The 11,226-nt window shown below is 42.8% G+C and overlaps 1 non-coding gene across 1 annotated transcript; it reads right to left on the reverse strand.

Annotated features, from left to right (window-relative positions):
• Nucleotides 1-251: 251 nt before the first annotated feature.
• On the reverse strand, nucleotides 252-325 carry Trnat-ugu (transfer RNA threonine (anticodon UGU)). The gene has a single exon. It is a non-coding gene; the product is annotated as a tRNA-Thr (tRNA).
• Nucleotides 326-11,226: the final 10,901 nt, after the last annotated feature.

Raw genomic sequence — 11,226 nt, forward strand, 5'->3', positions numbered from 1 at the left:
TAGGGCATGGATGTGTGTGATGTCCTTAGGTTAGTTAGGCTTAAGTAGTTCTAAGTTCTAGGGGACTGATGACCACAGCAGTTGAGTCCCATAGTGCTCAGAGCCATTTGAACCATTTTTTTTTTTGTTACGAAAGAACAGATACCAATGATGACCTTACAGCTTCTCTAGAAAGAAACGATAATTAATTGAAACCCTCAGCTGCCAACAGATGTTGTTGATATACCTCAATGGGGACAGCTGAAAATGTGTGCCCCGACCAGGACTCGAACCCGGGGTCTCCTGCTTACATGGCAGACGCTCTATCCATCTGAGCCACCGAGGCCACAGATAGCGCGACTGCAGGAACTGATCATTTCTTTTTAGAACAGGACATCATCCTGTTGTGCTAGAGAAAGGCGATGTAACAGTTGTGATATTCCATAGCTGGAGCACGCTGTACCAGGACTCGAACCCGGGGTCTCCTGCTTACATGGCAGACGCTCTATCCATCTGAGCCACCGAGGCCACAGATAGCGCGACTGCAGGAACTGATCATTTCTTTTTAGAACAGGACATCATCCTGTTGTGCTAGAGAAAGGCGATGTAACAGTTGTGATATTCCATAGCTGGAGCAGCCTACATCGCTGCAGCCTGCTATTCAATTTTTCAAACGATTCATGTGTCATGCGTGCTGTATATAGTTACTTGAACGGTTCAGCACCCCCAAGGCTGAACAATGACGTACTCTAGCGCAATTTTCGACCTTCCTTAACAGCTTTTAACAGATGAAGCCTGAATCCATTTTGATGAAACTGACACGTGACCCAAGATAGAGGTATGTATCTTTCTTTAACTATCGCCACATTTTAATGTGTGTGTGTGGTATGGATAGCAAAGTGAAGATCTGATTGGGCTGCATTTTACATTGAATATAGCGATGATTCTGTTTGACAAATGCCACATATGTTTCCAGAGATATAAGGCATCAATTGGTTCTCGAAATTCACGTAAATTGCTTGTGCGGAGTGGTATCCCAGTAGAATGTATGGGTAGCCTCGAAGTGACAGAGAATGCTCGTCACACAATTGTCGAGTGAAAGGATCAACAACGAACTTGAACGGATGTCATGTGACGTCAGCAACGACCAAACACAACGATCAACAACAACAACCAAAACGAAAAAAACGAAAAAAAACGAAATTATCACGCAAGAGGTCGGGGGTTCGATTATGGGTCGAGGCATATTTGTTGCCGGCACGGTAGCTCAGCATGTTCGGTCAGAGGGTTAGCTGCACTCTGTAATTAAAAACTGAGCTAATGGATCAACGTCGAAGTGAAACGGGTGTCTTGCGACGTCGACCCCGAGCAGATACAACGAACGAAAACGAACAAAATGAGATTAAAAAAAATACTGCGGTGGTGTAATGATTAGTATTTCTGCCTCACAAGCAAGAAGACCGCGGTTCGAGTCCTGGCCGCAGCATAAATTTTAGTTCCTTTCGTCTGCTTCGATCATTATCGTAGATCATAAAAAGAGACTTAAATGTCTCAGGGAAACACTTAAATACAAGACTGTACATTTGTTACAGCTTGATTTTGTACATGTACTACTTAACAAAGAGCAGTGTTTGAAACTAGAGGCGAAAGTAATGACAAAACAGTTGCAACTTTAGCTGAAAGATTGTGTCGGATGCAACTTCTAAAACTGAGAATCAGCGCGTTGTACAAATAATATTTTAGTGATAGGTGGCAGCGAACTGAAGCGACAACTGTTACTGTTTTATAAAATTAATTTTATTTCTCAATGCATGTCCAGTTTCAAGAGAGTTGGAGCAAAGTGAAAAGATAAAGCACAGAAATCCCGTTAAGGAAGAATGAAGATTACCGTTTAACGTCTCGTCGATGACAATAACATTAGAAATGAGGACTCACTTTGCATACAATGAAACATTGTTGGACAGTTGGGACGAAGTAACAGTACAAAATAGTGAATCGGACTGTCGTAGCACAACTAAGAGAGATCGTCTAAGGAAAATTTTAACGCAGTGAAGAAGAACGTGGATACTGACTCATTTTTAAAAAAAGCAACGAACTGAAGACGATATAAAAATCAAGACTACGAATCTCATTAGTCGAAATACTGAGAATATAAGATATATAGCAATAATATGAGGGAGCTGGACTACTTTATAATATAAAACATTTTATTAAATCGTGCGTAGGTATCAGATTTGCCTCGGACGGAAAGGATGAGAAGATTTCCATCAGCGCAATCGATGTGGACCTGCATGTGGAAAGGGGGAGCGAATAATCGCCTTGGAATGGAAGAGACAGAAGAGAGAGAGAGAGAGAGACAGAGGGGAGTAAGACAGACAGGAGTAATAACCAAACTCATTTGTGCGTAATGAATAAGGAAGCGAGAACGGCGTGGGGTTTTGAAGGTAATGACAAGGGAGTATCCAATTTAAAAAGATTTCTCTGATCCTGCAGAGCTATTCCGCTGGTACGTTCAATGAAAGAGGAGGCTCGGAATGAGATCGGAAGGAATGAAGGTATATAAGAGGACGACATTGCGCTTGTAAGGTTAGTGGGTAATCATGGAGTTAGCTTTACAACAAAAGCTATCATGGCAACACACAGAAATTATACGGTGAGTTTGAAAATGTGTCGTTTCCACTGGCATCCGCGGAATATTATCCGGTGGCCAGTTTTGTGACGTATCATGCCACAAGCCACATAATGGTAGAACTTACTAAATGAGAGGTTTAACAGAATTACGAGATATCACTTTAGAAGTGTATGAAAATTCTGGGATGAAAAACAAATTCTGCACTTCGGATTCCATCGAACACCTGTAGACGAGCCCCTAGCACTAATTCTGACAAGGAGTATACGGGACTGTGCGTCAAACGATTGATAATAACCCGCTTAATATTTTTAAGGTAGATACTTTGATACCAAACGAGTACCTATATTTCAGTACTGTATGCAAGCTTCTCTTGTTATCAGTGTACAGTTTTTATTCAACAGTCTTATTTCTTTTCATTGTATGATTACATCCAGAGTAACCAATGAATTATGAAACAGAAAAACCTACAAAAAATTATTGTATTCCAATAATGTTAGAATGCTACTGAAATTAAAGATCCGAAATGTAAAAATTCATAACGACTGGGAAAATCCCATTGGTTATCAACAAAAATAACTAGCAAAAATGACACTTTAATGTTTCACGAAATGGAAAAGCAGGGAACATGCGTTAAAAAAACTCTTATTGGACCTTGATGACACCTGTAACACGTTGTTTGCTTACGAAACTTCACATATGATCAGGTTAATAGAATTTTTGCATTACTCCCATTACTTTCATCTTCAATGTTGCCTAACGTAAATAAGGTCGAGTAAATGCATTTTGAAAGCTACTTTTTTGGCTGGACAGAAATACCTATAAACCACCCAAAAATTGGCCGGTAGAACCGACTCCCGACATCCCGGGGCAGAACCACGGCAATCTTTGTCTCTTCAGTTTGTAACATTACTATGCAGTTAGTTCAGTTGGACTGCAGAATTCGTGGTTCTATGACAGTATTTGGCGCTGTGTAGCACCCAATAGAGTTTGAGAAGAATCCTGTCACTGCGGAAGACAACTTTCGACCTAGAAATTTCAGATATTTTCCCTCTCTTCTGTAGCGGAAAACAGTATTATCTTTTTTTCAACTCATATACACTGAAGAGCCAAAGAAACTAGTACACCTGCCTAATATCGAGTAGGGCCCCCGCGATCACGCAGAAGTACAGCAACACGACGTGGCATGGACTCGACTAATGTCTGAGGTACCGCTGGAGGGAACTGACACCATGAATCCTGCAGGGCTCTCCATAAATCCGTGAGAGTACGAGGGGTGGAGATCTCTTCTGAACAGCACGTAGTAAGGCATCCCACATACGCTCAATAATGTTCATGTCTGGGGAGTTTGGTGCTCAGCGGAAGTGTTTAAACTCGGAAGAGTGTACCTGGAGCCACCCTGTGGCATTGTCCTGTTGAAATTGCCCAAGTCCGTCTGAAGGAACAATGCTCATGAATGGATGCAGATGATCAGACAGGATGCTTGCGAGGTGCCGGGGCTAGCAGTGTAGAATCTACATATGTACATGATGCTCTAAGCCCCCCCTATTCTAACTCCAACTTTTGCTGTTGCACAAGGATAAAAAAAATACGCAAACTGACTCTAATCAACCCTGCCAGTGGAGTAGAAGAGAGTTTGGCCCCTGCAATAATTTGATTTGATAAATAAGTTAATTAAGCGAAGGTTTCATTAACATAGTGAGGAATGATGTGGTTGCTCTACCTATTAACAGAATGAAAGTTCTGTCCAAAATAACAATATGATTTATTAAGACTAAACACAAAATAATAAACAACACCACATGAAACATTAACAATACATCAAATTGGCTCTAATTGGATACTTAAACAAACGCTGTGAATGTGAAGTTGGCCCTAAACTAGATTGTGAGGATTATGATGAAGTGATATGTGCAGCCAATTCCTAGCAACTCAATTCTTAGAGAAAACACATAGCCAACCCAACAGTAATTGCTGCTACCCAAGACAGAACAAAGTTAGAAAAGACGAACAGGCGCGCTCTGCTGAGCTCTGATTATCACCTAGGAAAATCCCTATCTGCCGGTGCTGCGGACATACATTACCAAACCGACTTCTTGACTCCCAGGACACGATCTGCCGTACCGGAGCCGTTGGCTGGTTGCTTCGACGTGCTCGACCGAAAGGCGAGAGCCAACTACTACCAGAGCACCCGTACAAAACCGAACACAGAACATTCCCGCCCCCACGACAGTGGCCGTGGTTAAACGTTCCAATCAGCAATTCGAAAACAGGCGGAAAATTCCACTCCATTGCCGGAACGCTACCATTCCACCAATGGAGATTCTTGGCGCCAATTTCTGCGCCGATCCTGCTACGTCACAGAGCTATGCCCTGAGCAAGCCAATCACAGTTACTATTTTGCAGAAAGCGCGGGAATTTTCCCGCCACAGCTGCCTGGGTACACAAGTCATTCCCACGCCTCGCTGGTAGCCCGCCAGAAAGTGTTTTCGCTACGTTTCTGCGAAGTAACGGAACCTCTAGCCCAGCCGCTACTTCTGGCCCTGTGGGTGTGCCTCTTGACAATGTCGGCGTCTGGAAAGCATTCACTCGACCCCCTCACACCTGTCGGCTTATCCTTTCAAAGTCAGACCGAGCCCGCCTGTCACTGGACCACCCGGGTGACGAGAGACGCTGCGTGGGAAGTCCGCGTGTGAAGGAATAGCAACTTTCCACCGCATGCAATTAGAGAGGAGAATCGTAAGATAGAAATATGAGAGGAGGTTCATGCCACCTCTCATAGCCCCTACGCCATTTTAGATTGTAATTGGTGAGCGGTTGGCTCACTTAGGAGCAAGGTAGTGAGTCAATCGCCCAAGAACAATCTCGCAAACTGGCTGCACATACCGCACTCTATAAAGAAAATCACTACAACTGAAAAATGCAGCTCATAGAGGGAGGATTGTTTATGATGGAGCCAACATCACCTTCTTAATATGGAACACTAACACTCACATCACACATCCACACCCAGGGAGCCCCTTCCAAACACCGATTCACACAGACATTCACTCTCTAAATATGGCCCGGACATGTGAGCCAAATATGGAGCAATTTATTCTTTACAATCAGAGTTGGAGTGCTCCGCAATTAAATGCCCAAAATGTTACAACAATTTTAATCATTAAACTAACCTGAACTCACTCACACATGATATTATTTAAGTTAACAATCTCTTTGTGAGCTTTCAGAATCTAATTACAACCTCCGATTCATTCAGTCTCCCTGCAGCAAGAATAACCTTTACAAAATGTTCCCTGAACTGATGGTCCATTCACAATGACAGTGGTGGTATCTGCTTCAGTTTATGGGGACTTCAGGCACACTGTTTGCATACACACAACCATAAATACAAGATACAAAAAAAAAACATGGTGTGGAGAACAATACAGTAATTTGTAATAAGAATTACAGTGTAAAACAGACACATACAAGGTATCACATACATTACAAAAACAACACTTGAGAAAGAAATTTAAGAAAAAAAACAAGGTTCATGGGACATTAAGTTGTGCGTGCACATTGCACACTGTTCACGACTGTGCTGAGAATGAGGCACTAAATCACATTGTTAGAAATGTTCGAAGCACTTCACAAATTCATTAGTTTCTCTGAGGTATGTTGAGTCATATGCATTGATGCACATGGTTCCATGTCTTGAGCATTGGAGGAGGACTTTTGGGATGGGGCCACAGTACTGACATCACATAGGGCTAAACGTCGGGTGTTGTTGCTACGTTGTTGCAACAGCAATAGGGAGTGTTGGAGCGTCTGCAGTACGCTGTTGAGATTGAAGTCAGACCCACGCATATGATCACGGCAGTACGGTAGGAAGACACAGTGATAGGCCCTCCTCACGTCGATTAATTGTCTCTGAGGTCTACTTGTTGGGATACATCACTAGTCTAGGTCTCTTCTCTCGCTGGACAGTACTTTACGTTTCCCAATATTGCAGTTCGACGAGGGATGATGGCACGTGGAGTGACTCCACAAGTGTGTGAGGTCATCCATACAGGATCGAACTAGAAGCGACGATTGCCAAAACTGCTCTCTAATAGAGAGGAGAAGTTAGAAATGAGACCATACATTTGTTAGTGTGGCACGATACTGCTTTGTGCATGCAGATCGGCCAATGCTAGTGAGTTGTAAAAACCCAAACAGGTGAGTATATAGCGTCCCTTTCTGTCCTGAGGCACATGAGACGCCGGTTATGACACCATATGTGATCTTCTTCGTGTACTCACGACAACGTGGTCTGCCGCAGGGAATCCCTCCAAAACGGCTGCCGCGTCCGGAGAGCTAGTTGGCTGTCGCGTGTGGGTCGCGTGTCAGTGTCAACGACCAGCCTCACTTTCACTTGTGGCCCGGCGAGGGCTGTCTGCCGCCAAATCCCTCAGGTATAGAGCCCGGTGACTGTCAGCTTGTAGGACCGGATGCTCTCGCCCCCTTCACGTCAGGTGGCGCGCTGACGCTCTCTTCTGCAGGTAGCCGATGACCTCTTGTTTTTGCTCCGGCTGGCCTCTGCATTGCCACGATCCCCGTCATCTGCACAATTCTTACAAAAATCTTATGCCTCACTTTTCCCCATGACCTTCTATGTTATAATAAATTTACATAACGATACATTGATGGTCTGTCATTTCAGACACTCTAATTTTTAATTTTATAGTTATTTATCTGTAGCTATCTTGGTGTATCTAATCTAGACATGGAAATAATTTATCTTGATATTTGTGTAGAGACCGATCTCAGTATTGTACATGGTGTGTGATAACTGATGCTATGTAATGGATGAACAACTAAATGTGCGGGCCCGCACTAATATTACTATTAATTATATAGACCGACAGTAGACATGCTCATGAATTAACTACCATTTGCCAACGATCTACATTCTATGTCTTTTAATTAAATTATGTTGTTATGCAGGTCTAAGTTTTACTGTGCTATAAAGAACATGCAACTATGCTACTTTCGCTCGCCCGTCGTCCCTCCATCTCGGGTCTGTGGTTTGGTGACCTGAAAAATAGCATCTTAACAAGCGCGCCAAACACTTGTGGTAGAGAACCGCCACAATATTAAGGATCTAGTTATTGCAAAATCCTAAAGTTTAATTTATCCTAGTATATGGTACTCTCTGATTATTATTATTTTATTATTATTATTTTTTTTTTTACCTTATACAACACTCTTACATAATTACTGTTACGCTGAGATATCTCGCTGCTCGCCGCTATTGACGACAGTGATGTGCGCGCCGTACGACATGGCCTCCGAGTTCTCACTACGCCTCACTGAAACTCCAGAGACTGGGTTAACCATGGCTATACAAGACAATAAATTTATAGTTGAACTTAATTTTGTATGTGATGCAGTCTTAGCAATGAAAGCGCACCTTTCCAGAGGCAATGTAATTTGACCCAGCCAAGTCTGGTTCCTGTTGAGGATTCAGTCGCCCACCACACGCCAGCTACACAGTATGTCACGAATATCCTAGTATGAGTCACTGGTTATTCATGGAGATCCCGAACATAGACAAAAATTAACAGCAGTACATTCTTATGCGAGAAAACGCAGCGTGTTATTACTTTAATTAACAATCTTAATCTATTAATGCAACGATTATTGTTCCCCCTCAAAAAAAAGGTTCACATATTTGCCTATTCTATTATGTACACCACTTAATCTACTATTATTCCACGAACTTCTATGTGTGAGAGAGGTGGTGGAGTACTATGGACTAGCGCCAATCCCTTGTCAGACTCCCCCTCCTCTGACTTGCATTACGATTTTCAGGTCTAATTTCAATTTCCTGGTTCTCCTGTGGTCCTTGATTTCGCTCTCTCCAGTTACGGTCGCTTTGCCGTTCGTTATTCCTCCTGTCCCAGATTCCTTGTCTAGATTGACCCTGTTCCCTGACGTTCTGGTTTCCGTGTCTCTGGTTTCCATAACCCTGAATTGCGTAACCTTGATTTCCGTAACCCTGGTTTCCTAACTGACGAGCGCGATTATGCGATCTGTCGTCGTCTTCCCTTGCTGGCCCGTGGTATTTGTTGTTTTGCGTCTTCTTCCTGTCCTTTGCGTCTTGTTTATCGAAGACTACTTCGAGTTCGCGCAATAGACTCTTGAATGCTTCTACGTCACATCCGCACTTGCCGACAAGTGTCTGTTGATACCTAACAGGCAATTTGGAAAAACAAAATTTGATGATTTCTCCCTTGCTATATGGACTATCTAAAAATTGATTCTTCTTGAGTAAATCATCAAAAAATTTGGTTGCGCTTCTATGCCCGGACACTTCCAGTTCAGGACAAAATATTATTTCCTCTTTAATCCTGTCTTGCGTTTCCTTTGACCAGTAGGTCCGCAGGAATGCACCAACAAATTCCTGATAAGTCCGACACGTCGCTGCCACGCCCCGCATCTTTTCCGCAGCTTGGCCTTCGATGTGTCCACACATGAATTGTAATTTGGCCTGGGTTGGCCATGACGACGGTAATGAATTTGTAAATTGCATCACCCAGCTCTTCGGATGCATCGACCCTCCATTATCTTTGAATTTCTGGAATTTTAGTATCGACAGGAAGTGATTGTGATCAAAATTCTGTCCGATCCTCGCACTGGTGTTGTCACTCGTTTCCGATACTTGCACGTCTGCTGAGTGTCCTGATCTATCTTGCTGATAACTGTGATGTGCTACGTCTGCATCACAGTGGAAGTGGCATTCAGCATTCGCTCTTCTAAGTGGGCTGCAATTATTGGAGCTATTACTCTCTGTTTCTGCGTGTGCATTGTTAGTTCCGCACTCTGTCACTGGGCTAGAGCACGGCGGGCTTTTCCTCGGAGACACAATTCTGTGTACTCCATCATTGGTATCCGAACGCGCAGTGCTCGTGTGCCCGTTTCGCTCTAGTTTTGCTATCCGACTTTCTACTTCTTTCATTCGTTTCGTGATGTTCGTAACCACAATATTACCTTGAGTCTTTAAGGCCGCTAGGGATTTTGAGTGTGCTTGTGTCGCACGTCGCAAGCGCCCTACGAGTTGAGAAGTTACTTTTGCAATTTTCATTGCCCCTGTTGCTGCCGTTTTGGCTAGGCCTGCTACTTTTTGTGCTACCATTGACATTTGTTTTGCTTCTCCACATTCTTTCTTTATTGTTAGTAATTCCCCACGAATTTCCCCTATATGCGAAATTATTGCCTCAGTGTCCTTCTTACGCTGTTCGTCAGCTTCTTCCTTCTCCTTCTTACGTTGTTTCTCCTCTTCTTCCTTCACCCTCTTACGCTGTTCGTCAGCTTCTTCTTTCATTGATCGTAGGAAGCTCAGTATAGGGTTAATGTCATCATTTTGATCCTCGTCACACATGGGTGATGTAACTCTGGACACCTGGGCGCTAGAGCTCTGACGTGGCCGAGCTGGCCCCTGTCTGCTCTCGTTCGTTTGATTATAAACTTCTGCTACCGTCTCGACCTGTGTGACTGTCTCTGTTTCATCCTCTACCTCCCTATCATAATCACGGCCGCAACGCTGCTCTAAGATCGCGTCCAAATCACCTTCCTCATCAATGACCCTGGCGTCCTGTCCTGCTAAAAATGTGCCCATCTCATCTCCGAACCTATTCCCGTCGGTAAACTGCCCCTTATCCATTATGCTATCCTCTTTTGTTTTAGCGTCGCTCGATAATAGTCGTGCCTTACTTCTCGTTATCATTCATGCAAAACAAATTTATCAAAAATGCACAATAAAATTAATCTACTCCATGTATTTTTTACACATAGACCTAAAGTTTCAACAACGCCGCTCCAACGCTGTAATTATACGCACGATTTGTTGTGGTACAGAAACCGCACACAAACCCAACAAAGTGTGATGTGATACGGACACACCATCAAAGGAACACAAAAACAATGAACAAAAAAAAAATATATACTGAAAACAAAAACTGTAATCATGCGCCGCTACTTAAAAGTAAACGCGGAACTACCAGAAAAAACTTGGGTATCAATCAATAAAAAATTAGAGAAAAAAAATTTGAATGTTCGTACTAAGAATACTGTTTGTTAATCAGTGATTCTCAGGAAAGATCCGAGGCTAAGGGTCGCCATATTATGCGAGGTGCCGGGGCTAGCAGTGTAGAATCTACATATGTACATGATGCTCTAAGCCCCCCCTATTCTAACTCCAACTTTTGCTGTTGCACAAGGATAAAAAAAATACGCAAACTGACTCTAATCAACCCTGCCAGTGGAGTAGAAGAGAGTTTGGCCCCTGCAATAATTTGATTTGATAAATAAGTTAATTAAGCGAAGGTTTCATTAACATAGTGAGGAATGATGTGGTTTCTCTACCTATTAACAGAATGAAAGTTCTGTCCAAAATAACAATATGATTTATTAAGACTAAACACAAAATAATAAACAACACCACATGAAACATTAACAATACATCAAATTGGCTCTAATTGGATACTTAAACAAACGCTGTGAATGTGAAGTTGGCCCTAAACTAGATTGTGAGGATTATGACGAAGTGATATGTGCAGCCAATTCCTAGCAACTCAATTCTTAGAGAAAACACA

Source organism: Schistocerca serialis, chromosome 8 (genome assembly GCF_023864345.2).
Source record: "Schistocerca serialis cubense isolate TAMUIC-IGC-003099 chromosome 8, iqSchSeri2.2, whole genome shotgun sequence".
Classification (NCBI taxonomy): domain Eukaryota; kingdom Metazoa; phylum Arthropoda; class Insecta; order Orthoptera; family Acrididae; genus Schistocerca; species Schistocerca serialis.